The 23892-nt window shown below is 44.3% G+C and overlaps 1 protein-coding gene across 3 annotated transcripts in view; it reads left to right on the top strand.

Annotated features, from left to right (window-relative positions):
* The first annotated feature begins 4360 nt into the window (after nt 1-4360).
* The window catches only part of CHST8 (carbohydrate sulfotransferase 8), a 165648-nt gene continuing 146116 nt past the window's right edge, over nt 4361-23892 (top strand). The window contains exons 1-2 of one of the 3 annotated variants that reach the window (XM_042438642.1): nt 4361-4865; nt 12374-12466. The gene's annotated coding sequence lies outside the window, so the exon portion shown is untranslated. Of the gene's footprint in view, nt 4866-6746; nt 6791-12373; nt 12467-23892 lie in introns of those variants that run through there. The other 2 variants (XM_042438641.1, XM_042438643.1) reach the window with 2 other exon arrangements.

Genomic DNA, 23892 nt, shown 5'->3' with positions numbered 1-23892 from the left:
CATCATCATCATCATCATCATCATCATCATCATCATCATCATCATCATCATCCCGCCTTTCTTCCAAGGCTTTGGGACTCGGGGCGACTGACAACACTCACTCAATCAATCAATCAATCAATGTTTATTGATTAACCCTTGGGCCATCTCAAAATAAACACCATTGAAAAGATAGCAAAGCAAACACCCCCAAAAGAAGCCTCCTTGGGTGCAATTATTAAATATCAAATATTAAAAGCCTGATTGAAGAGAAAAGGTTTTTGCCTAGGAGAGTCAGAGGAGAGGCCAGCCCCAGTTCACTTGGGATAGCTCCTTTAAAGTTTGGATGAAAACCCAGAGCAGATCCACTGTTTCCTATTGGCCTGGGAGGCATTATTTATGTTTTGCGTATCTCCTGGGTTTGCGGTCAGACTAAGAAGCTCCTCAGAAAAAACAGCGGGATGCCGAACAACAAAAAACAGATTATTGCACACATATATCAAAGGTGCTCCAGATGAAATTGGTTTTTAAAGTGTTTCTGGCTGAGCATCGCATGGCTGCATTGTGTTCTTAATGCTGCACAGCATCTTGCGTGTCTTTGGCCAAGCAAAGCGAGGGGCAGCGACTGGTTTTAATCAGAGGTTGCAATGTAGCTTTGTAAAAGGAATTAAGTTTCTTTACTGACTACTCGCATCACCCAGTAGGTCTTTTCTTTTTTGCTTTTACCGCAGTTCAAAAAGTTACTTGTGAAGTTGGGCCACTGCTGTTACTTGTGACACTGGAAAATATTGCCAAATGCTCTCTTTGCCCCCAAGTGGCCGGTTCAGATATTGCACTTTGGAAACTTCGAGCAGAAAGATGCAAAACTCATCCCTCCATATTTGTGGATTTGATTAATATGTTCTCTCTAGGAATCTCTAGGTCCTCCAGTGCAACTCTGTGGTCAACTTTAACAAAAAGCTGCTCAGAAAGACCTAGAGATTCCTAGAGAGAACACTCTGCTAGGCATTTGTATCTCCTATTCTGTGTCTATTTGGATTTGTGGATTTGTGTATGAGACGTTATGTTAAATATTACGTTGCTTTTGATGACAGCGAGATTTGGAGGCCTCTCATTCACAGGGTCACCATAAGTCGCCTATGTGTAATATAAATATTGCACAGATCTCTTAATATGTGTATTTTATGCAACTTAATATGTTTGTTTTATGTAACGATTGTGTTTTAACTGTTGTAACTCACCTCGAGGCGTGAGGAGAGACAGGTGACAAAATTATTATTATTATTATTATTATTATTATTATTATTAGTCAAAGTTGACTTGATAGCAGCTAACGACAACAAATAAGTTTAAATATGCATATATAGATATGAGGATGGAAAAGTTATTGGAGTGACCGTGGTGGCGGAGAGAATCTGGATATTTTAATCACCCCAAAGTATATCTTATCTTATCTTATCTTATCTCACGCCTAGTACGCATGCTATTGCCTATTAACATGTCAGGAGCAAAGCACTGTAATATAATTCATGCATTATAGATTATTACCAAATTGACTATTGCCATCTAAGTAGCAGGGATTGTGAGCAGATGCTAACTGCCTCTGTTTACATCATTAACATTTGCAAGGAGAGCTCTTCTTAAGAGCAATTTCGTTTCAGGGAAGCAATTTCCTGGAGGCCAGCTTCATTTAGTCAAGCATTTCCTAACCGAGGAAATCCTGCAAATATCCCAAGGGATGCCAACAGGAAGGAGGCCCCCAGATCCTCTTGGGGAAACTGTGATGGTCCTTCAGGTCTTCCAGGTTTCCAAAATGTTGGTGGATCTGTTCTCTATGGGATTGCTGGTGCATTTCGGAAGGCGATTCTGGGACCATTACTTTTTGGAGTACTATTGCTCCCAGAATCCCACTGTCATCATTCCAATTGAAGGATTCTGGGAGTCATAGTCCAAAAAAAAGTAACGATTCCAGGCTTTGCTTCAACATGCATGACCAAACTGACATGTCGATATAAACTAGGTGGAAATTTGTGTCTTACAGTTTTGCAGAGACGAGGTTAAATATCAAGTCGGGGGTGCATCTACATTGCAGAAATGATGCAGCTTGGCACCACTTTAAAAGTGCTGTAGGGAATCCTGGGTTTGTAGTTTTGCAAAGTCTTTTGCCTTCTCTCCCAAAGAGGGCTCACAAAACTACAAATCCCAGTTAAAGTGGTGTCAAGCTGCATTGTTTCTAGAGTGCAGATGCACCATTGGATACACCTTTCACTGAGCTGGGCCATTGTTCCCAACTATGCACTATGCTCAACCCCAATGATAAGTTACTTTCCCGACATCCTTTCCCGGTATGATTGCCAAATACTAAATCTGTGACCTGATGCTCTGCTCCATGACCTCCTTCTGAAGAACCAAACCATTCAACATCCATGCAACAAACACGCTTGACCTGGTTGTGTTCAAGGTGTTGTCGGTAAAATTTATCACAGCATTGGGATAATCATTTCTTCCATGTTGGTCCCCAAAATTCAACTGACTCGCTCTGACAGGAATTGGCCTTCCAAGCCACATTTCAGCGTCAAGCCTTGCATTCAATTCAGGGCATAAATCAAAGTCTTCTTTAAACAAACCTATTTGCTTTATGGCATGTTCTCCTAGTGCGCTTCTTGCTGTAAAACGGATGGGACCTTATATAATCCAAAGGCCCTGTGAAATGACAGCTCCGTTGTTTGGACAAGGCGACTGAGTCTGCAAAGGCAGCGCTGGAGGAGTCCTTACTAATTATTAACTAATTATGAGACTTACAGTCTGATATTTTGTCCGAAGCTGGAACCCAAAGCGACTTCTAAATTCCTCCATGCTTATTCTGTAAACTGGGGCCAGTTGCAAACCTCACCTTAATTGTTTCTCTTCCTTGCAATTTCTTTAGACTTTAAAAAACACTGGGACACCTCCTTATTATATTTTGTTCATTTTTGCCATCAAGTTGGGTTAGATTTATGATGACCGTACAGATGTCTCCAAAATACCCCTCCCTCCATACGCTTTCCCAGGGTCTGCTTGTCCCTGAACTGCAAGGCTCCTTGTGAGAAAGGGGGGATGAAGCAGCATGGGTCCCTTCCTTCCTTCCTTCCTTCCTTCCTTCCTTCCTTTCTGAATATATATAGGCTGCTTACATCTGGAGCTTTGAAGGGAAACTGCTATAATTAAAAGTAGTAGCAGCAACAACCAATAACAGCAAAACATAAAAAAATGCAAACACGACAGTTGCCAGTAGGTTGGGCAATACAGGGAAGGTTGCCCAAACAATATACACACATACATACATACATACATATATATGTATGTATGTACATACATACATACATACATACTGATAAACATACTTATATACACACACATACACACACATATCTGTCTACACATATGCACACACATATGTTCTACTGAAAACATATATACACACACACATATCATATAATGATAAATATATAGTATAACAATACTGATACACACACACACACATATACACAGCATCCTGTGTGCCAAGTGGGCTCTCCTGCTCCCTCCATCCCTCCATGCCAAGGGGCACCATCCACCCAGGAAAAAGAGGAATGGGAAGGGGGTTTAACCCTTTCCTCCTCCTTCAAGAGATTTGGGATCTCAGCACCATCCTGCCCTCCTCCTCCCCCTCTCTCCTCTCCTCTTGGCAGCATCCTGGTGCCCAGATGTGTGTGCCAAGAGGGGTCCACTGTGGCCAAGGGGCACCGTCTACGCCAAGGAAAAGGGGGAATGTGTGTGTGTGTGTGTGTGGTGTGTGTGTGTGTAACCCCCCCCCCCCCCCCCCCCCGAGGTTTTGGGTTCTCAGCATCGTTCTGCCTCCCTCCATGACCCCTGCCGCCTTGAAAGTGCCCAGGGATGTCTGTGCCAAGTGGAGTCCCCTATCTCCATCCATCTGTGCCAAGGCGCACCTTCTCCCCATCGGACCAAGGAAAGGGGGGAGTGTGATCCTTTCCTCCTCCCTCCTCCACGGAGGGGTCTGGGGTCTGCCTCCATCCCTGCCTCCTTGAAGGGGGCTTGGCAGCCTCCAGGTGTGCCCAGGGGGTCTGTGCCAAGCGGCTCTCCCTTGCCTGCTTGCCTGTCTGCCAAGGCGCGCCTTCTCTAGCCAAGGGAATGTTTTGGGCCTTTTTAATGGGAAGGCTTTTGGGGGCTGATCCTCCTGCTGCTGCCACGCTCCTTCCAAGGGGCCCGGTTGGCACCCTCCTCCTTGAGGCCAAGGAAGGAAGGAAGGAGGAGGTTGCCATGGAGGAGGAGGAGAAGAGGAGAGGAAGGAAGGAGGCGTCTGGGCTTGGGCTCTGCCCTGCAGGCGGGGCGGGGAGGCAAGCAAGGGGCTGGCATCGCTTCCCTGCCCACCTCCCCAGGAGGAGGAAGAAGAAGAAGGAGGAGGAGGCAGTGCCCAGCCCTGGCTAAGCCCAGCACTTTGGCCAGCCGAGGAAGAGGAGGAGGAGGGAGGCAGTGTCCTGCTGCCCGAGCCAGGCTCCACTCCTCTCGCCCAGCACTTTGGACAGAGGCAGCAGAGGAAGAGGAAGGGAAGGAGGAAGAAGGCGAGGAGAAAGAGAAGGAAGAAGAAGAGAGGGAGGAAGAGGAAGAAGAAAAGAAGGAAGAGCAGGAGGAAGAAGGAGAGGAGGAAGAGGAGGAAGAAGAAGAAGAAGAGGAGGAGGAAGAGAAGGAAGAAGAGGAGGACGAGGATCGGGGCAGCCTTCCTCCCCAGGGACGCTCTCCAGGCGGAGGCAGCGCTGCTTCTCCTTCTCCTCCTTCTTTCTCTTTCTCTTTCTTTCTTTCTTCTTCTGCTGCTTTTGGGCTGGAGAGGCGCGGAGGCGAAGGCGCAGGTGAGGCTGGAGCAAGGAAGGAAGGAGGCAGGGATGGATGGAGAAGGGGACCAAGGGAGAAGGGAGAGGCTCCCATCCCAGCCTTGGCTGCTGTCCTCCTGTCCCTCTGGTGGAGGGGATCCGCGCCGGGGTCTAGTCCCAACTCTGGAGGCTTTGGCGGTGCCTTCTGGCTGGGGATGGAGTGGGTGGCCCTCGGGGGACTCTTCCCAGGCCAGGGCTCTCCGAAGCGGATGGCGCTTTTCATTTCTGGTCACGGTTGTTTTGTTGGGGAGAGATCGGGATTCATAATAAGAATAAGACTAGAATCCAGAAGGGTTTAACTCTGGGAAATCTCTATGTCTGCCGAGGGACCTTTGAGGGTGAATGCAAGCAAGGAGCTGGGATGCTGCTACTAGTTTCTCTCTTTTAGTTAGTCTCAGAGGTGCCACAAGAGCCCTTGGCACATCATCATCATCATCATCATCATCTTGCATGTTTTAGGACGAAGGGCTCCTCGGGTTCTGCCTTGAGCATCTATCTTTCCTTTCCTTTTGCTCCTCTTTTCCTTTCCTTTTTGGAAAGTGGGTTTTGCACTGGATGGAAAGGCATGCATCCATCCTCCAAAGAATTTTTTCTGGTTCTCTTTGCACGTGTGCAACTCAGTTACACGTGTTCCGGGGAAGCTAGACAGGGCAGGGAAAGAAACTTTGCAAAGGCATATATATGAGATGCATTCAGGAGAGGATACATTCAGACCTTTCCAGTGTTTTCTCTTCCACCTTCTGATCCAAAATGTTGCCTGGGTTGTTTAATCTCAAAAATGCATAGAGTTCCAAATCTGTCTTGGGTTTTACTCCTGACTTCCAAGGAGATTTGTTGCTTGTTGTTGTTGTTGTTGTTGTGTGCCTTCAAGTCATTTCTGACTTATGGCAACCCTAAGGAGAACCAATGATAAAAGTTTTCTTGGCAGGTTTCTTCAGAGGGGGTTTGCCATTGCCATCCTCTGAGGCTGAGAGAGTGTGACTTGCCCAAGGTGGGTGAGGGAGATTCGGACCCTGCTCCCCAGAGTCATAACCCAGTGCCTTCTGGCTCCTCATCCCTTACTCAGGACTAAGTTTGACTTCACAACCATTCATGGTGCGAGGTCCATGCTATGGAATCCTGGGATGTGTAATTTGCGGTGGCACCACAGCTCTCCGACAGAGAAGGCTAAATAACTCGGCATTCAGAAAGAATGGTCTAGTGTTGGAGTGCTGGGCTCAGACCCGAGTTCGAATCCTGGCTCAGTCTAGGAAACCCATTGGGTGACCTTAGGCAAGTCACACTCTCTCAGCCTCAGAGGAAGGCAATGGCAAACTAGGGAGCCAGTCTAGAAACACTTTTAAAACTTTACAATGAAAAACAACAACAACAACAAGGCAAAGCTAGGCTAAAGAACCAACTTGGTAGTTTGAGTGCTGGAGTAGGACTCTAGAAGAACTGGGTTCAAATCCTGGTTCAGCCTTGGATTCACTGGATGTCCCTGAGCAATTCACAATCCCTCTCAACAACGGTAGCAAGGAAACCCTTGGGTTGCCATAGGTCAGCATTGATTTGAAAGGACACACCACCACTATTTGAATAGATATCTCAATTAAAATTTGCACTAAATCCAGGAGCGGATTCACTGATCGTGGAAGCTGTTATCAGATATGCAACTTTCCTTCCCTATCCCTCCATTCACTTCTATGGTGCTGGCCTAGGCTTGCTTTCCCCCAAATGTGCCATTTGACTCTCCGTCTGCCTTTAAAATAACTTTCCCACCATCTATTTATTGGAGAGGAATGATGTTTGGAGACAGCTCTTCTCTGCCTCTAGGTAGACCTGGTTGTTGTTCAAACTGGTTGTTATTCGAGGGAGACAGGCTGCTTCTCTTTGGCTGGAGCAATTTTGGAGATGTCGGGGAGGTGGGTTTGAAACCAGAAATGTGGCTTTGGATGGGAGCTGGCGTCCAATCCAGGGGCAATTTTGGAGCCCAGAAATGGTGGTGGGCAGGAAAGCAGGGATGGCATTGCCTCCTCTGGATGCCTCTCCAAACTAAAAATCATTGCATATGTGCCATGCCAGCTTTTCACTGGCAATCCAGGCAAGAGCTGAGCAGGAGGCTTTTCGCACCAGCTCCAGAAAAGTTCAAAAGGTCTTCCATCAGACTCCTCTGAAAGCAAAGTGGGTGAGAATACGTATATGTATATATTCAGAAGAAGTGTTGCTGGGAGCAAAGGCGGTGGAGTATTTTTGCAATGCCTTGAGGACTAATTAGTTGAACTGAATCTCTGGTTGAGTGGCTGAAAGTGTTGTCATAAGTAAGACTTGGGGGAACATCCTGATGGTGCCTTACACATGAATAGATTACTTTACACACCTGGGTTATGCTTTTCCAGGTAATGCATAATGTGCATGTTTGGCTGAAGGTTAACAAAGTGGCTTTACACATACGGTGCCATTATGCATGGCATGTAAGTGCACATGGTATGTAGAGAGATCTTGTAACTGAAAGAAAGAAGTTGGCAGCATGAGCTTTTGTAGACTTCAGTCTACTTCTTCAGATGCATTTGCACATGGTGCATTTATTGTGCAATTGCACATTGGTTGCTTTACACGTGCGGTTGTACCTTTCTAGGTAATGCACACTGCTTTTGTTCAGCTGAAGATGAACAAAAGCAGCTTTACTCCTATGGTGCCATTGTGCACAGCATATAAGTGTACTTGGTGCATTTTCTGTACAATTCCGCATGCTTGCACATTGGTTGCTTTACACCTTCTTAGTTTGTCTGGATTGTGGTCATCCCTCTGTATCCACTGATTCTGCCTTCTTGGATTCCACCATACATGGCTTGAAGATATTCTATGTGTGTGTGTGTGTGTGTGTGTGTGTGTGTGTGTGTGTGTGTGTATTCCAAAAAAGCAAACATTGAGTTTATATAAGGGACACCATTTTACTACCCCATTGTATTTAATGGGACTTGAGCACCCATGGATTTTGGTATCAGTGGGGTTCCTGGAGCCAAACCACACTGGATACAAAGGGCCCGCTGTATATATTTCTGTCAACTTGTGTAAGGCTTGGCACTTCTTGTGTACCAGTTCTTGTGGACTATAAGTGCATTTTCCTGGAGGCTTGCCAGCTTTAAACACCTTTAAACAGGATGTCTTGCTCAAGTAAGACCTTTCGCCAGATCTGCAGAGTGCTTTCATTGTGGTTGGAGTATATTTTTGGTTCTGTTTTCCCAGTCCTGGTGCAGCGCACTACTTCCAAAAAGTGTTTCATGCGTGTGCGAGTGACTGCTCTGTCTGGGTTCTGCAATGAGATGTCACTCCAGGGGACATAAAAATGTCCTCTCCAGGTGCATGAAGAAGCTCCATACCCATTGTATTTCCATAACCTTGGGAGGGAAGGATTTATTGATTAACTTAATCAATTAATTAATTAATTATATTCTGCCTTTCTCCTGATATGGAACCTCATGCAACTAACACCATGAATTAAAGTAAGGTGTATCTCATTTTAAAAAATCCTAATGATTAAAAAAAATTTAAATCAATAAACAAGCAAACTATTGCATTAAAACAGTGGGCCCTTGGTATCCTCTGGGGCAGCAGTGCTCAACCTAAGGGTTGCGGCCCCTTTTGGGGTCGAATGGCCCTTTCACAGGGGTCGCCTAAGACCATCAGAAAGCACATATTAATGAAGAAGCATGGGTTAATTTTATGGCTGCGGGTCACCACAACATGAAGAACTGTATTAAAAGGGTGGCGGCATTAGGAAGATTGAGAACCACTGGAGGCTGGCTCCTTCCTATGGAATCCTGGGATTTGTAGTTCGCTGTGGTACCAGCAGCACTCTGACAGAGAAGGCTATCTCACAAAACTACAACTCCCAGGATTGCATAGGAAGGAGACATGACAATTAAAATGATATCAAACTGCATAATTTCTATGGTGCAGATTAAACCATGATTGGCTTGATCCGAATCAAGGCCCACCTTTCTTCCAAAGCTAGGATTCCAGGCCATTTATAAAACATAGAACAGGAACAGCTTTGAATAACCCTCCACAGAATTTGACATGCCAAAGCACAGTTCGACATTGAGAAATGATTAAACTAGGGAGTCATTGAAAACCATTCCCGATCAAGAATGTCTCAGGGAGCTGGGTGTGTTTAACTTGGAGAAAAGAAGTTTTAAGAGGTGACAAGATAGCCATGTTTAAATATCTGAAGGGATTTGTGTGGTTTGGTTGTTTTTGTCCTGCCCTGGCAGGGGCTAAGATTGGATGGTCTTTGGAGATCCCTTCCAGCGCTATGAAAAATGCACCGGTAAAAGCATACAGCCCTTGCATTTCTCATTGCCCAAAGCCGCCTTTATATTGCTGGCTGCAAAAGATGTTGTTTTAAATGGTGTTTAAACTGTTCTGATTAATTGTTTTAATTACTGGATTTCTGGTTCATTGATCCTGGATGTGGATCCTGAATGGAGCAGGGTTTTCTTCAGTCCAGTGACTCACGCAGGGACCCTTCATCTGGGACCGGTCCTTCTTCTGGGTTACCACAACCTGTGCGTCCAAAAGAGAATGGAGTTGGACTGGGTGGCCCTTGAGGGTCCCTTCCAAGTCTTGAATTCCATGAAGGAGAAGGTTGAGGGGTGACATGGTAGCCGTGTTTAAATATAGGGTTTAAGATGGTGTGGCCTGGGAGTGTGTTGGAGTCTCCTCCTGTGGAGGCTGGATGAGCACTGGTTGGTGGGTGCTTTGATTGTGTCTTCCTGCATGGCAGAAATGGGGTTGGATTGGATGACCCTTGAGGGTCCTTTCCAACTCTGGGGTTCTGTGTATTCCTGCATGGCAGAAGGGAATGGATTGGGTAACGGTTGAGGGTTCTTTCCAACTCAAGGATTCTGTGTATTTCTGCCTGGCAGAAAGGGGTTGGATTGGCTGATCCTTAGGGTCCTTTCAAACTCTAGGATTCTTTGTATTCCTGCATGGCAGAAGGCCAGGGGGGCTGGATTGGGTGACCCTTGGGGTACCCTTCCAACTCTAGGATTCTGTATTCCTGCATGGCAGAAGGCGATTGGAGTGGGTGGCCCTTGGTGATCCCTTCCAACTCAAGGGTTCTATGATTCTTCCTCCTTTTTGTGGACATGCATTGGGTTCATGGGAGTTTTCTCTCCATTCCTTATGGGCCACTAAGCCTTTCCTGCCTTGGAGGAGTCTGGGGCCGAACGGTGACTCCTTTAGAGGGGCTGCATGTGTCCTCCCTCTCCTTGAATGCCTTTTGGGGTCATGGGAATCTGTGGTCCATCACTGTCCATCTTCTTAAATATCCCCATAACCCACAGCTGGGGGAACCGGTGACCTCAGCGAAGCTCTTCCAAATTAGAACAGTCCTGGCCAAATCCTTGTTATTTATTGGCGATGCTGCCATTTGATGAAAGGCTCTCATTTTTGTCAAACAACCGCCTTCTCATCAATTCCCTCCATGTCTGGGGGATTTGCTCTTTATTCTGAGCAGAGGCCTTGAAAAGCTCTCTGTGTTGGAGAATAAGCTCTTTCTGAATTCATGGGCCTCCAAATTAAACTCTGCCTGACACCTGCTACCTAGATCAGAAGTGTTATTGCGGCTGCGAGGGTGATGGATCGGGCCTTTCCCACATTGCCAAACCATTTGTTGAAAAATCATATCATTATTTAATGCAAAATATATTGCAAGTTTGATCCCAGAAAATGAATGCCACCTTCAAAAAGAAAAAGAATAGCAGAGAATGTGGGTGCAGTAAAGGGAATAACGGAACGATTAACCTTCCCAGGAAGAGGTGGCTGATCAATAACCAGCCGATATGTCGAGCAGAATCAAACTTATTACAGCGGAGGTATAAATGGGTATTGGCACCCGCCGGCGCCTGGCTTGCCTTGTCTCCGCCGTGAAAATTTAGTCCCAAGCCCTGGGAAAACTGTAGACAGCTCTGTAACATAAGGTCAAAGCTTAATTATTTACGGAGGGACATCAATCTGCGTGTGGGAATGGTTTATTTATACATCGCCCAAGAAGGAGAAGGAGAAGGGAAGGGGTGAATCCTCTTTCTCTCTGTGTGTCTAAGAGATGGGTAAAGGCCACAGTGGCTCCAAGTGAGCTCCCCGACCTTTTGGAAAATGGCAGGAGCCCTACCTGACTTGAGGCTGGGCGAAGGAATCGCAGAGTGGCTGGGTGTGTTTTTGGGTTTGTGTGTTTGTGAGGGGTTTGTGACACTTCGGACAAATGTTCTGCCTTTGAGTAACGTCACACTGAACGCTTGCTAGTAATCGCAGTCTGGCTGGAAGGGGTTCGTTCTTGGAACACATCCACCCCAGAGCCAGAGGGGCTCATGGATGGTCCCCAATATTTCAGTTTCTGGCTGGGAGGATGGGGAATCGGCACCAAGGTTTATATTCCAGGTCTTAAAAGCTATCCTCCAAGATGCTGAAAATAGATTTGGCCCCTTGGGCAGTCCTTTTAAAGTTCAGGCTACAATCTGGTGTGGATGTACAGTTGGCCCTCCTTATACACAGATTTTAATACACGGATTTGAGCATACACATTTTGAAATATATTCCAAAAAAATATACATGCCAAATAGAAAACCTTGATTTTCCATTTTATATATGGAGCACCATTTTGCTATGCTGTTATATTTAATGGGACTTGAGCATCCATGGATTTCGTTATCCACGGAGGGTCCTGGAACCAAACCCCAGCGGATAACAAGGGCCCACTGTACTATCCCATAGACACCAGCTGCCATTGCCTACCTTTCCCCCCCCCCCAATCTGTTTTTCTCTCCATTTTTCCTGTTTTTCCTTCTTTCATTCCTTCTTCTTTTCCCTCTTTCCTCCTTATTTCCTCCTTTCTTTCCATCCATCCATCCATCCCTCCCTTCTTCCTTTTCCCTTCCTTCTTTCCTTCCCTCCCTCCCTCTTGGTTGTGCAGTGCTTATGTGCCAGTTCTACAGCCACAAGGTTGTGATTTTGATCCCAGCCAGGGTTCCATAGTCGACTCAGCCTCCCATCCTTTCATAGGTCAGTAAAATGAGTCCCCAGCTTCTTGGGGACAATTGGCTTATAGATTGTAAACTGCTTAGAGAATGTTGAGTTCACTGATAAGTGGTATATAAATGTAAATGCTATTTATTCCCTCCCTCCTTCCTTCCTTCCTTCCTTCCTTCCTTCTTTCCTTCCTCTGCATCATCATCATCATTGTTTCTATTACCATTCAGCAGTTACCACAGAAGCATCTGTTAGTCTGTTGTAGCATAAAAGAGAGCAAGGAGGAGAGGGAAAAGATCTAGCAGCACCTACCACCTTTAAGACTGATAAGTATAAGCCTTCATGGATATCACTCTGAACAGTGAAGAAAGTGGATAGGAAGAGAACCAACTTACTCTGAGCTGCAAAGACTTGCATGTTGTGTGTGTGTGTGTAATCTATGTATATTTATAGCTGTTTTCTACCTTCCCTTCCAGTTATGGTGCCAGGGTTCATCCTCCATTCTGCTTTGCATCTATCTTCTGGCTAGAAGGAAGAAGGATAGACTGAATGGTCCTTATCTTATCTCTGTAAGTAGTTGCAAAGGAGTAATCCCCTAGTGTCACCTTCTTCTAGGAGTAGTCCTTTTAGCTAAAGTGTGTCTTAATTTTCAAGCAAGAAAATATTCTGTGTGTGTGAGAGAAAGAGAGAGACAAGCTGCGGGCAACTGTGGTTGGTATTTAATGCACAACATGTAACGATAATATATCCCTAGACCTCATATTTTGGCCTGGGACAATGTTATACTGGCAAACCTACTGCACACCATGTCCCATGTTCAGGGGCATGACAAGCCAGGGAAGAAAACCAGATATTAGGCTTGATGTGTGTCTTTATCGTCCTGAATTGTTTGTCATGTCAGGTATGTCCACAGAGGTGCATGTTATTGATGAAAATGTGATGCAAATCCTTTAAGAAACTGAAGACGCCGCAGCAGAGAGAACATCTGTGCATCTTGGAAGCAAATCAGATGCTCTGCATTAATGTGACTCTTAAAAAAATTCTTGCTGGGTGACAGTGAAAGAAATCCTGAGGTTTGCCATCTTGCAACGAAGACCCCAAATCAATGGCCTCGACTTGCTTTCTATGTTTTTGCCAATCTCAGGCAAGATAGTTATAACATATATTTTTTTCCTCCTGGAGCTATTTCGTGGGGAGATATCACAGAATGGCACGGTCCCTGTTTAATGCTTTCAGAGCAAAGCATGGCAGGGGAATCTCTCATGTGCATCGAAGAATAAATCAGGCCAGTCCTGAGATAGCCAAGGTCTGTGGCAGTTTCCCCATTACTTAGGAGGATATGTGCCGCTGCTTGGAATATGTTCCAATTTTGTCTTGGGGGATCAAAAAAAGCAATTTTGATGGGCTTGACAACTTACCCAAGGAAATGTTGGTTTGAATGTGTATTGACAGAGAAGCAAAAACTATGGTGCATCCAGTGGTATCCACCGAAGAAACAAGGGACCTGTCAAGAGGCATCAAAAGATGTTTGCTTCTTGGTACCATTTTTTATGCATCTTTTGGTGCATCTTTTGATGCATGCATCATATTTTCACTTAGAAGTTGTGCTAAGCCCTTCTTCAGGGGACATTGAAGAACTGAACTCCAGAAAATTCTGAATCGGGTGAGGAATGCTGGGAGTTGCAGTCTAATAACATTTGGAAGAACACATGATTACCATCCCTGCTACTAGCAGTGTAACCAATTAGATTTGGTTACATGAAGATGTCATGATGGCAAGAGAAGGCAAGCGAGGGTTGGGAAATGAAGGCGAAAGCAATGCAAATTGATCCCTCAATGTTTATGAAAGGGGTGCAGAAAACTCATTTAGAAAAGAAAGTGGGTGTGTATGCAGGCTTTGTGTATGTTTGTGTATGTGAGCCAGCCTGGTTTGAGTGTTGGACTCTGGAAAGACCAGAGTTCAGTTTCCAGGTCAGCCGTGAAACCCAGCTTGGGCAAGTCACACTCTCTCAGCTCAGGGGAAGGCAACAGCAAACCACCTCTGAGCAAACTTTGCCAAGGAAACCCCATGACAACGGGGTTGCCATAAGTCAGAAATTACTCAAAGGCACACAACAACAACAACAACAACAACAACAACAACAACATGGCATCTGAATGTTTGCAAAAATTGGTGCATAGTCCGAAGCCTTGGAAGGGCCTGCTGAAAAGGTCAAAGAGCCACTCGGCTTCCCCTGATATTGTCTCTCTTTTGGATTGTCACCCGGTGTGATTGCAGCTCCGGATTCACCCAAGCATCCTCCGTCAAGTTGAAATGTGAACTGCATCTTATTTCCTTGAGCTCTAGAAATGTCAAGATGAAATTAGCTGTGGAGGCGAATGAAATGCAAAGAGAGCTGGGACAGGGGGAAAGAGGAGACAGAAAAGGCTTGAAAAGGAGAATATCTGCAAAGGGAGAAGGTCCCAAGGGACTGGGAACAACTGGTCCTCCTCCCTTTCTTCTCCTAAGCATCATGGTCAACTTTTGCATCCATTCTGCTCTGCTCCAAACAGTCCTCCAGGAATTCAGGAACAGGAATAGGAAGGAATATCCAGTTCTTTTTTGTTTTCAGATAGAAAAACTAGACATCAAATGCAGAAACTAGCCCTGCTGAACCTGAACCTGAACTTCTATAAAAGTGTATTTGAGGAATTGGATTCATTTCAATTCTGAGGAGGGAAGAGAAGTTCAATCTTTAAGAAATCCAGATACAAACCAACCTGAACTGAAGCTACTGGATGAATGTCTTAATCTGGGAATAGTCATCCACTGTATTTTGCAACTGCTGTATATTCCAAAGATATATTACGCATTTGGAAATGCACATTTAGAGAGAAAATATCCCGAGAAAGATGCATTTTGGGCTGGTTCCACCTAGAATAAGCTCTATGAGTTGCTGAATAAGGCAACATTTGCATAAACCTCAGGGATTCAATGAGTCTACTCTAGATTGAATCTGCAAAACAGGAGTGGAAATTCTGAAGAGCTCCAGTTGTTATTGGGTTGCAGCTCCCATCAACCCTAGTCAGGATTGTGGGAGCAGCAGTCCAACAGTATCTAGACTCTGGCGGGTGGCATGCTTCTCAGTCCAGAGGGTGCAATTCTTTGTCCCCTGGAGGATCTTGACTATAATGTCCATGCATAAATCTGTAGAAGAGAAAGTTAAGAGATAATATGATAGCCCTGTTTAAGTATTTGAAGAAGGGATGAAGTAGTGAGGATTCTGTGCTGCTCCAGAAAATAGGACTCAATGGAGCAATGGATACAGGCTATAGGAAAGGAGATTCCACCTAAACATTAGGAAGAACTTCTTCATGGTAAGATCTGTTCCACAGCGGAAGATGATGCCTTGAAGCATGGTGGAGTCTCTTTCTTTGGAGGATTTTAAACAGAGACTGGATGGCCATCTGTCAGGGATGCTTTGATTGTGAGTTCCTGCATGGCAGAATGGGGTTGGATTGGATCACCCTTGGGATCCCTTCCAAGTCTAGGATTCTAGTAAGTTATCGTTTTCACTTAGCAGTAGTACACAGAAGAAAAGGTTAAGCGGGAAAATAACCAGTTTGAAGGGATGTCATATTGAGGATGGAGCAAGCTTGTTTTCTGCTACTCCAGAGACTGGGACCCAGAGCAATGGAAGCAAGCTACAGGAAAAGAGATTCCACCTCCTGACAGTAAGAGCTTTTCGACAGTGGAAGCCACTGCCCTGGAGGGTGGTGGAGTCTCCTTCTTTGGAGGTTTTTAAAGAGAGTCTGGATAGCCATATGTTGAAGGTGCTTTGATGATGTCTTCCTGCATGGCACAAAGGAAATGGATTGGATGGCTCCAACTCTGGGATGCTATCATGGATGTGCCATGATCCACAGAATTTGGCATGGAACAGAAATGGTTCAAAACTTGGTTCAGAAGGGTCCACGCCAGTATAAGGAGGTCTGTGGTTACATTGGTGCACGAAGCACCCACCCACGGCTTCCTTCCCGTCTTGTTGTGCGGGTCACACGCTGTTCCCGGTGGGTGGAGAACAGCATGCCCAGGCGCAAGGTGCCAGGTTTCTTCGCTTAGTCATGGCCGCAGTGGAGGATTTCGCACCTCCGGCAGCAGAACAGGCGTGAAAGCATGAAGCACCACCAAGTGATGAGGGTTTGTTCCAGTGGAGGAGGAGAATAATAAATGTGTGTGAGAATTACTCACCAGACGGTAACTGCCGTTTCTCTCTCTGTCTTTGGAGGAACAAAACAGAGACACAATATTCCAGTCAAGCTGATATATAATTTCCTGACAGTAAGAAGAGCAATAGTGGATCAAACCAGAGGCCTGTCTTTTCCAGCATTCTGCTTCAACAAAAACATTGCTGAGTGTCTTGGGGCCCATACACACTACAGAATGATAGCACCGTTTTTCCACTTTAATGGCCATGGTTCTGTCCTGGTATCTGGAGTTTGCAGCAGTTTGCTTTTGCCTGAGCCTACAGGGAAGGCCAAGATGGAGACCTCTCCTTTCCCTTGGTTGAATTAACTGAATGCAAAGTGCTTTTGGACTTTGAACTCAGTTTGCAGCAATTGGAATAAGTGGGAATTCAGGATTTGATAAGCTCTGCAGCCCAAGCGTCTGTTTCTTTGACCATCCACAGTATCTGTTTCTTTACAGTTTTGCACCTCCTTGCTATTTGTAAGCCCTTCCGTGGAAAGCATTCTTTGCAGGATGGCATATAAATGTCATAATAAATGCCAAATAAAACAGGATTGTGATTAGGCCGGAGGCATTTCTGGGTGACGTTCCACCTTTCCCTATGAGCAGTGTCCTTTCCTTGAGGCCATAACACTCCAGGAACTGCAAGAGTTACAAAGCTTCTCTTCTTGCATTTGGAAAGAGCTTTGCTTTGCTCTCTGCCTTGTTACCAATGACTGACGGCTCATCCTGGCTCTGTCACACTTTGAGAAGAATTAGCATCTCTGATTCGATCTCTAAGAAGTCCCTAGAAATACTGTCTTGGACAGTTTGTCATATTTTTTTTTAAAGCAAAGCCTTGGACTGATTTGAGAACTTGGCATATTTCACAAACCTTTCACTGCCATTTTTCAGATCAGTGATAATTCGATGCCCTGGATGGATGCCTTATGCCAAGTTCATGTCAAAACGATATTAACCAGACACGTTTCTGACAACGTTTATAGCCGGAAGGGCTATTAAGTATGCCAAGGCGAGGAGCGCAGTATACCTTTCCAAACATTTAATTTGAAATGGATGAGCTCAGGCCTCACTCTCCCAGAGACTGGGGAAACTGGTTCTGTACAGGAACCGGATCTTTGCAAATTCCAGGAGAAACTCCCCTGATTGGCACTTGGAAGCAGCAACAAGATTGTGACGCAGATAGCGCCTGATTTCTCACTTCTCTGAACGTTTTGAGGCTGTTCTTGGCATCTGAAAAAAATGCATCACAGTAAAAGCACATATATTGATTGGATGTCTCTTGGTGGCATAGGCTGGTTTCGTCCTTAATGTATGCATTTTTGTGGATGGTGCAAAGGAATTGCAATGCTCCATATGGTTCTTGGCACCAGGCAGATGGATTAGTATTATCATCTGTCCACTGGCATTTAAAGAGTGATATTGTGTTCAGGAGGCCCTATTAGATCAGATTTGCTTTGGCCTAGCAGTTTGAGGATTTAGAAGTAGGTGAGAGTAGATCAGGGGCATAAACCTTCCTGTTAGCAACTTTCTTGTAGTATTTTCATATCTATTAGGATGGCAGGTGGGTCATGCACGGCAGTTCAGTTTCCTTTGTTTGGTTCTGCCCTGTATAACCTTTGAGGATCCATTTTGCAATTGGGATGGCACACCTCAGACTAGGAGACCTGTTCTCCAGCAACACACAGGTCTTGCAAATTAAAAATACTTATTATTATTATTATTATTATTATTATTATTATTATTATTATTATTATGCTTTCTTTTAAAGCTGCAGTGACAAAATTGCTCTCAGATTCTGGAGACCTTTCCAGCACTCCCTTGTATCTTAACCATGGGACATATCCTCCAACGTTGCACAGATGAAAACTGGGACACATGTGGCCAAGTAACATAAGAAGGTGTTCAAGATAGCAAAAGGACAGGCTGCAACAGTTTGCTTTTGCCTTGAGTCTACTGGGAAGGGCAGGATTTTGCCACACCTTCCTTGAACTCACTTTTGCAGTGGTTCATAGCTGTATGAGTCTGGAAACCCATCTTCAAAGGAGTCTTGGAGCTCCTGAAGTAACGGAAACAAAGAAGTTGGCAGCATGAGTTTTCATAGACTTGTGCATCTGAGGATGTAGGTTCTAGTCTATGAAAGCCCATGCTACCACCTTCGATTTTTAAGTTAATCTCAAAGGTGTTGAAAGATCCCTTTGCAGTCAGATTTTGCAGCAATTGTGATAGGTTGAAAAAATGGGTTGGAGCATTGGACTATGACCCTGGAGACCAGGGTTCGAACCCCGGCTCAGGCATCTAAACCCACTGTATGACCTTGGGCAAGTCATGCTCTCTCAGCCTCAGAGGATGGCAATGGCAAACCCTTCAGAAGAAACTTGCCTAGAAAAAAACCCATGATAGGTTCACCTTAGGGTTGCCATAAGTCAGAAACGGCTGGAAGGCACACAATAACAGTCCCCAAATGAAGCCTTAAGTAGGCCTGGATTTGCATCCAGTTCCAACCCAAAATGCAAGACAGTCTGGCCTTCAGGACATGCAAGATTTTCCATCCTTTTCTGCTTCATATTGGACCATGGCTGGACTCGGAAGGTGCCCATATGTCAAGGCTGCCCACAAACGGTGCCCCTCTGCTTTCATTTCATGTGCTGGAATGGCATCTGAATGTGCTAGAAAGTGCCCAAAGTGGCTTTTTTTTAAAGCCTTGCCATTTTCTCGGAGTGTAAAAAAATAAATGATTAATTTAGGGAAGGATAATAATTTGGCAGGACAAAAGAAGGAAAAATGGGAGAAGCAGAGCGCTTTGAGGTGTGCCAATAGGAGGGTGTCGCCAGTCCATTCTTTGCCGTGGGATTTAGAAGTGTAATTATATTTTTCATTTTGCCAGGTGCTGGGAAAGAAAACAAAAGACTTCTTTTTCTTCTTTCTTTCTGTTTTTTCCCCTTCCATAATTCAGCTGCTTGGATTCCAGGCAGCAAAACAATGTTGACTCGGTTCCTCCAGCGAGGGTTTGAAGATGCCTTTAGAGCTAAGTGTGGTGTCATTGGGAAGCAGAAAGCAGATAAGGAAAAGCAGGGAAGAGAAAGGAAGAGTGTGCAAAGCAAGGAATGGAGGTTTGCTGGGTGTTGTGTGTCTTGTGTGTCACGTCTGTGACAGTGGCACTGAAGGCTGAGATCCTGCAATGGGTTTGCACAGTGGAAACCATTGCTTTCGTAGCTGCAGGGTTCTTGTGCAACACCGCTGTTATGCAACCAATGGCATCTCTGCCAATATGCTTGCTTCTTGTCTCATGTCTTTTTAATCTGCATTTGTTTTAATTATTTTGCAACTGGCTTTGCGTCCCAGTATTGAAGAAGAAAGCAGGGTATGAATGAAGCCAGCATGGCCTAGTGGTTTGAGTGCTGGACTATGACTCGAGAAACCAGGGTTCAAATCTCCGTTTGACCATAGAAACTCACTGGGTGGCTTTGCAAGTCACATACTCTCAGCCTCAGAAAACCCCATGATAGGTTTGCATTGTATGAATCAGTCACACCGACTCATACAGAGTTGCAAAGGGCAAATGCTTTGGGCTCTCAGGAGCTTATATACAGGTAAATAGTTTTTTGTGGGGTTTTTGGGGTATGTGGCCATGCTCTAGAAGAGTTTGTTCCTAAGCGGTAGGATGTAGAACATGGCCACATAACCTGAAAGACCCACAAAAATCTATGGATGCCGGCCGTGGAATTCCAGAGGCAATTCATGGGGTTGTAGTTCAAAAAAGTAACTTTCCCAGCCTCAGCACTGTCCCTATGGTGCTTCTTAGGGTTGTCAAAAAAACCTGCTATGGGTGCTGCTTCAACCAAGACTGATTCGGTAACACATAACTTTTTAAATTCAATTCAAATTCCATCCAAAAAACCCGAGTTACGGTTACGTCTTGTTGCTCGAGGAATACTCTAAATCCGGCTTGGCGGCCATCCAGCTCCTTTTGCAATTTATAGTTCTCCTTACTGATTCTGGCAGCGACCTTGGCACCCGAACGCCATCTGTGGCTTCTTCGGTTCATGCGCTTTTCTTCTTTGAGACCCTTTGAGGGTGTTTTCGGCTGAGGAGCCCTTCTTGGTTTTGCAACCTGTAACTAAAAGAGCGAGGAAGAAAGCTCCTCTGGGTTATTGGAATCCTACTACAAGGCAAAAGTGTGATTCATTTTCCTCTTGGAGATTCTCTCTCTCTCTCTCTCTCAATGCATAATAAATAACCAAGTGCAGTGGTTAAGTGATGAAAAATTATGACCCTAACTTTGAGTTATGAAGTGCTTCTGGAAAATAGCATTTAAATGGCACCACGCTCGGGCATTTCCTATTGAGATGACTACAAGGGCGCTATAGTTACTGCCTTCCATTTGCCAGAAATGAATGCACAGGTTTGAGAAATAAATTGCACTTCTCGGCACATTTGTTTGCATGCAAAAGTAGTGTGGTGTAGTGGTTTGAGCGTTGGGACTACGACTTTGGAGACCAGGGTTCGAATCGCAGCTCGGCCATGTAAACCCAATGGACACTCTCTCAGCTTCAGAAGCAGACAAGCACCAAGGATAAGGATTACAGCAAGAGAATGTATGCACAGTCCTTGGGATACTTGAAAGTGTAGCGTAGAAAATGTTGAATATTATTGTGGCTGCGGAAATGAATGTGCGTCTTGGAAAAGCAGCAAAAACTCTCTCTTTTTCTCCTGCTTTGCAGCCAGAAAGTCTATGTGCTAGAATTAATGTGAGCTGACCATGCCTGGTGCGGTGGTTCAGGCGTTGGGGGCCTGGGTTCGAATCCCGGCTCGGCCATGTAAACCCAATGGGTGACTTTGGGCAAGTCACTCTCTCTCAGCCTCAGAGGAAGGCAATGGCAAACCCCCTTTGGAGGAACTTGCCAAGAAAACCCCATGATAGGTTTGCCTTAGGGTTGCCATGTCAGAAATCCTAAGGCTTCTCATTAGGATGTCTTATTCATCTTTAAAAACTTTTGGATGACTTTTGGGTGATTCCACAGTGTTTTATTTGGTGGTTTTAATTGCTTTTAATTTTTTATTGTGAAGGGTTTTAACTGATGCTGTCAGGAAGGTACCTCTGGGAATGAAATGAAATATAAATAATATTATTTATTGTAATGCGCTTGGATTCTGAGTGATTAAGCGGAATGTTATTATTATTAATAATAATAATAATAATAATAATAATAATAATAAAGTTTGTTTATATTTCCCACCTCTCCCACAGATCGAGGCAGGATTACATCAATAAAATAATACAATAATACAAATACAATCAATACTGAAATAACCAACAATCCTATTAGTTCTCTAATATTTCTTTACATAGGTAAAGGTGTCTAGGATGTCACCTCTTCTCTTCTCCCAAGCTAAACATAGCTGCTCCTCATTATAGAGCTTGCTTTCTAGACCTTCTCCCATATTATTATTATTATTATTATTATTATTATTATTATTATTATTCTGCTTAATCTTAGGTAATCCAAGAAGATTACAGCATTAAATTTAACATACAATTAAAAAAGAAATGCATTAAAAATTCCAAAATCCCACCCCAACAAAAAACACAACTGAGTCCTAAATAGAGATTAAACCAGAAAAAGAAAAATTAAAAACACTAATGTACAAATACACTAAAAATGAGATTAAAAAAATATGTACACATATGTACACAATGCCAACACAACCAGAAGCCCCGGCGGATGCTCCATTGAATGCACAATGAAATGCACAACTGAAAGCCCATAGGTCCAGCTGCCCAGAAATGTCGAACTATGTTTCTAGTGGAAGTTACTCATAAGAAAGAGACCAATTGGCCCCTGTTTTGTGTTTCTTGCGTCTGTGTGACGCTGTGTTGCTGACCTCCTCCTCGCATCCAAATGGAAGCCTTTAGCTATTCTAGAGAAACCAGATCTACTTTTTCCCATTCAATCTGTTTTATTGATCCAATTGACTGACCTCACGGTTAAAACCTTTACAAATCAGATACTCGCACACATGCAGAAAGTTACAACGCAACATTAAAATCCACAAGAGCAAATAGATTCCAGTGCAGTAAAAACCAAGGTTATTTTAATTGGGTTAAATTTTAGCTGTTTGCTGCTCACTGCTTTGGATAAAAATATTTGGCTAGGGTTTCTCTGGCAGATCCTTTGGTCTCATTCCTTGGGTTTTAATGGCTTTCTTGGCTAGAAGGTGATCCATGGATTGAGTACGTTCGTTGTGGAAATCAGGATAAAGATTGCAAAACAGGAAAATAAACACATCACTGTTTTTTATCAGGGGTGAGAACTGTGGGCTTCAGATATTGTTGGCCTGCAAATCCCAGCGGTCATATAGCCATCATAGCAAGGACTTGTAGTTCAACAGCATGTTGAGAGCCAAAACCGTAGATTTTCATGAATGCACACAAAGAGCAAGTTCTTATATCAAGGAAACAGATGATGTATCTATCATTATCATCATTATCATTATTATTAGTGTCCCACTCTTTCCCCAGAACTAGGAGTCAGTGCAGAATTACTGCAGTTTGACACTGCTTTAAATGCCATGGCTCAATGCTATGGGATTCTAGGATTTGTAGATTTTATGAGATATTTAGCTGTCAAAGATCTCTGTTTCCGCAAATGAAGGTAGAAATCCCAGTTGTAACCATCCACTGGGCATTTTTCTTTGACTTGATATGTAATTGTCTGAAATGTTCATGGTTTCCTAGCTCTCTCAGTGGCAGCTTCTATGTCAAGGAGGGCATGAGATCTGCTCTAGACTTCATTCCTGGTTTCAAAGGAGCTATCCAAATGTTGAGTTTATTTTGGGGCAGAGGGTTCAGCTTCCAAGATACACAATAGCTCCTAAAAGGAGCTATCCAATGTACTGAATCTGCTAGAGATCAGCGCTTGGAGATCCCCAGAACAAAATCCAGAGTGGATCCATTGCAAACACACAACCCACAAGGAATCCACTTCTTGACGCTATCTCCGATCTCTCTTTTGGCACCTCCTCTGCATAAATGTCCTTCGTTCAAAGCAGAGATTTAAATGTTCATGCAATTCATTCTTCTTGACAAGGTGGAATAATTTTGCCATTTCCCTCCTGCTATGAGAACATCATCCCAAATTGTGTGGATTCGTACCGTCATTCACAGTTCAAGATATATATATATGCGCACACATATATACACATACATACATACACATATATACACACACTGTATATAATCACCTGGGCATTTTCTGTGCAGAAACCATGGTTTCCTGTGCGGAAATCTTCTTTTCTGTGTGTGTTTTCTGCACAGGAAACTTGGTGTCTCTGCGGAAAATTTCTCTTTGCGCACACACTGAATTTATTGTGCTGAATAAGTCTCAAACTGCAAAGATGATCCTCTGTCCAGGATACTCTTTGGCTGTATTTGCACTGCAGAAATAATGCAGTTTAACAGCCATGTCTCCATGCTATTCAATCTCGGGATTTGTAGTTTATTGCCGCAATAGAGTGCTCTGGCAGAGAAGGCTAAATATCTTCCAAGACAACAGATCCCAGGTTTCCATAGCACTGAGCCTTGCCAGTTAAAGTAGTGTCAAACTGCATTAGTTTTGCAACGTGGATGCTGCCCTTGTCAGGGATTCCTGACGTGCAGGAAGTCTACTTTTCATCTATGATTGACATGTTGTTAAAAATATATTCTTTGTGCTCCAAAGCAAAAGGGCAGATGCATTTGTTTGCGAGAGTTGCTGAATAACTTGA

The sequence above is a fragment of the Sceloporus undulatus genome, chromosome 8, assembly GCF_019175285.1.
Source record: "Sceloporus undulatus isolate JIND9_A2432 ecotype Alabama chromosome 8, SceUnd_v1.1, whole genome shotgun sequence".
NCBI lineage: Eukaryota > Metazoa > Chordata > Lepidosauria > Squamata > Phrynosomatidae > Sceloporus > Sceloporus undulatus.
The sequence above is the reverse complement of the archived record's forward strand: the minus strand, read 5'-3'. Positions and strand labels throughout refer to the sequence as shown.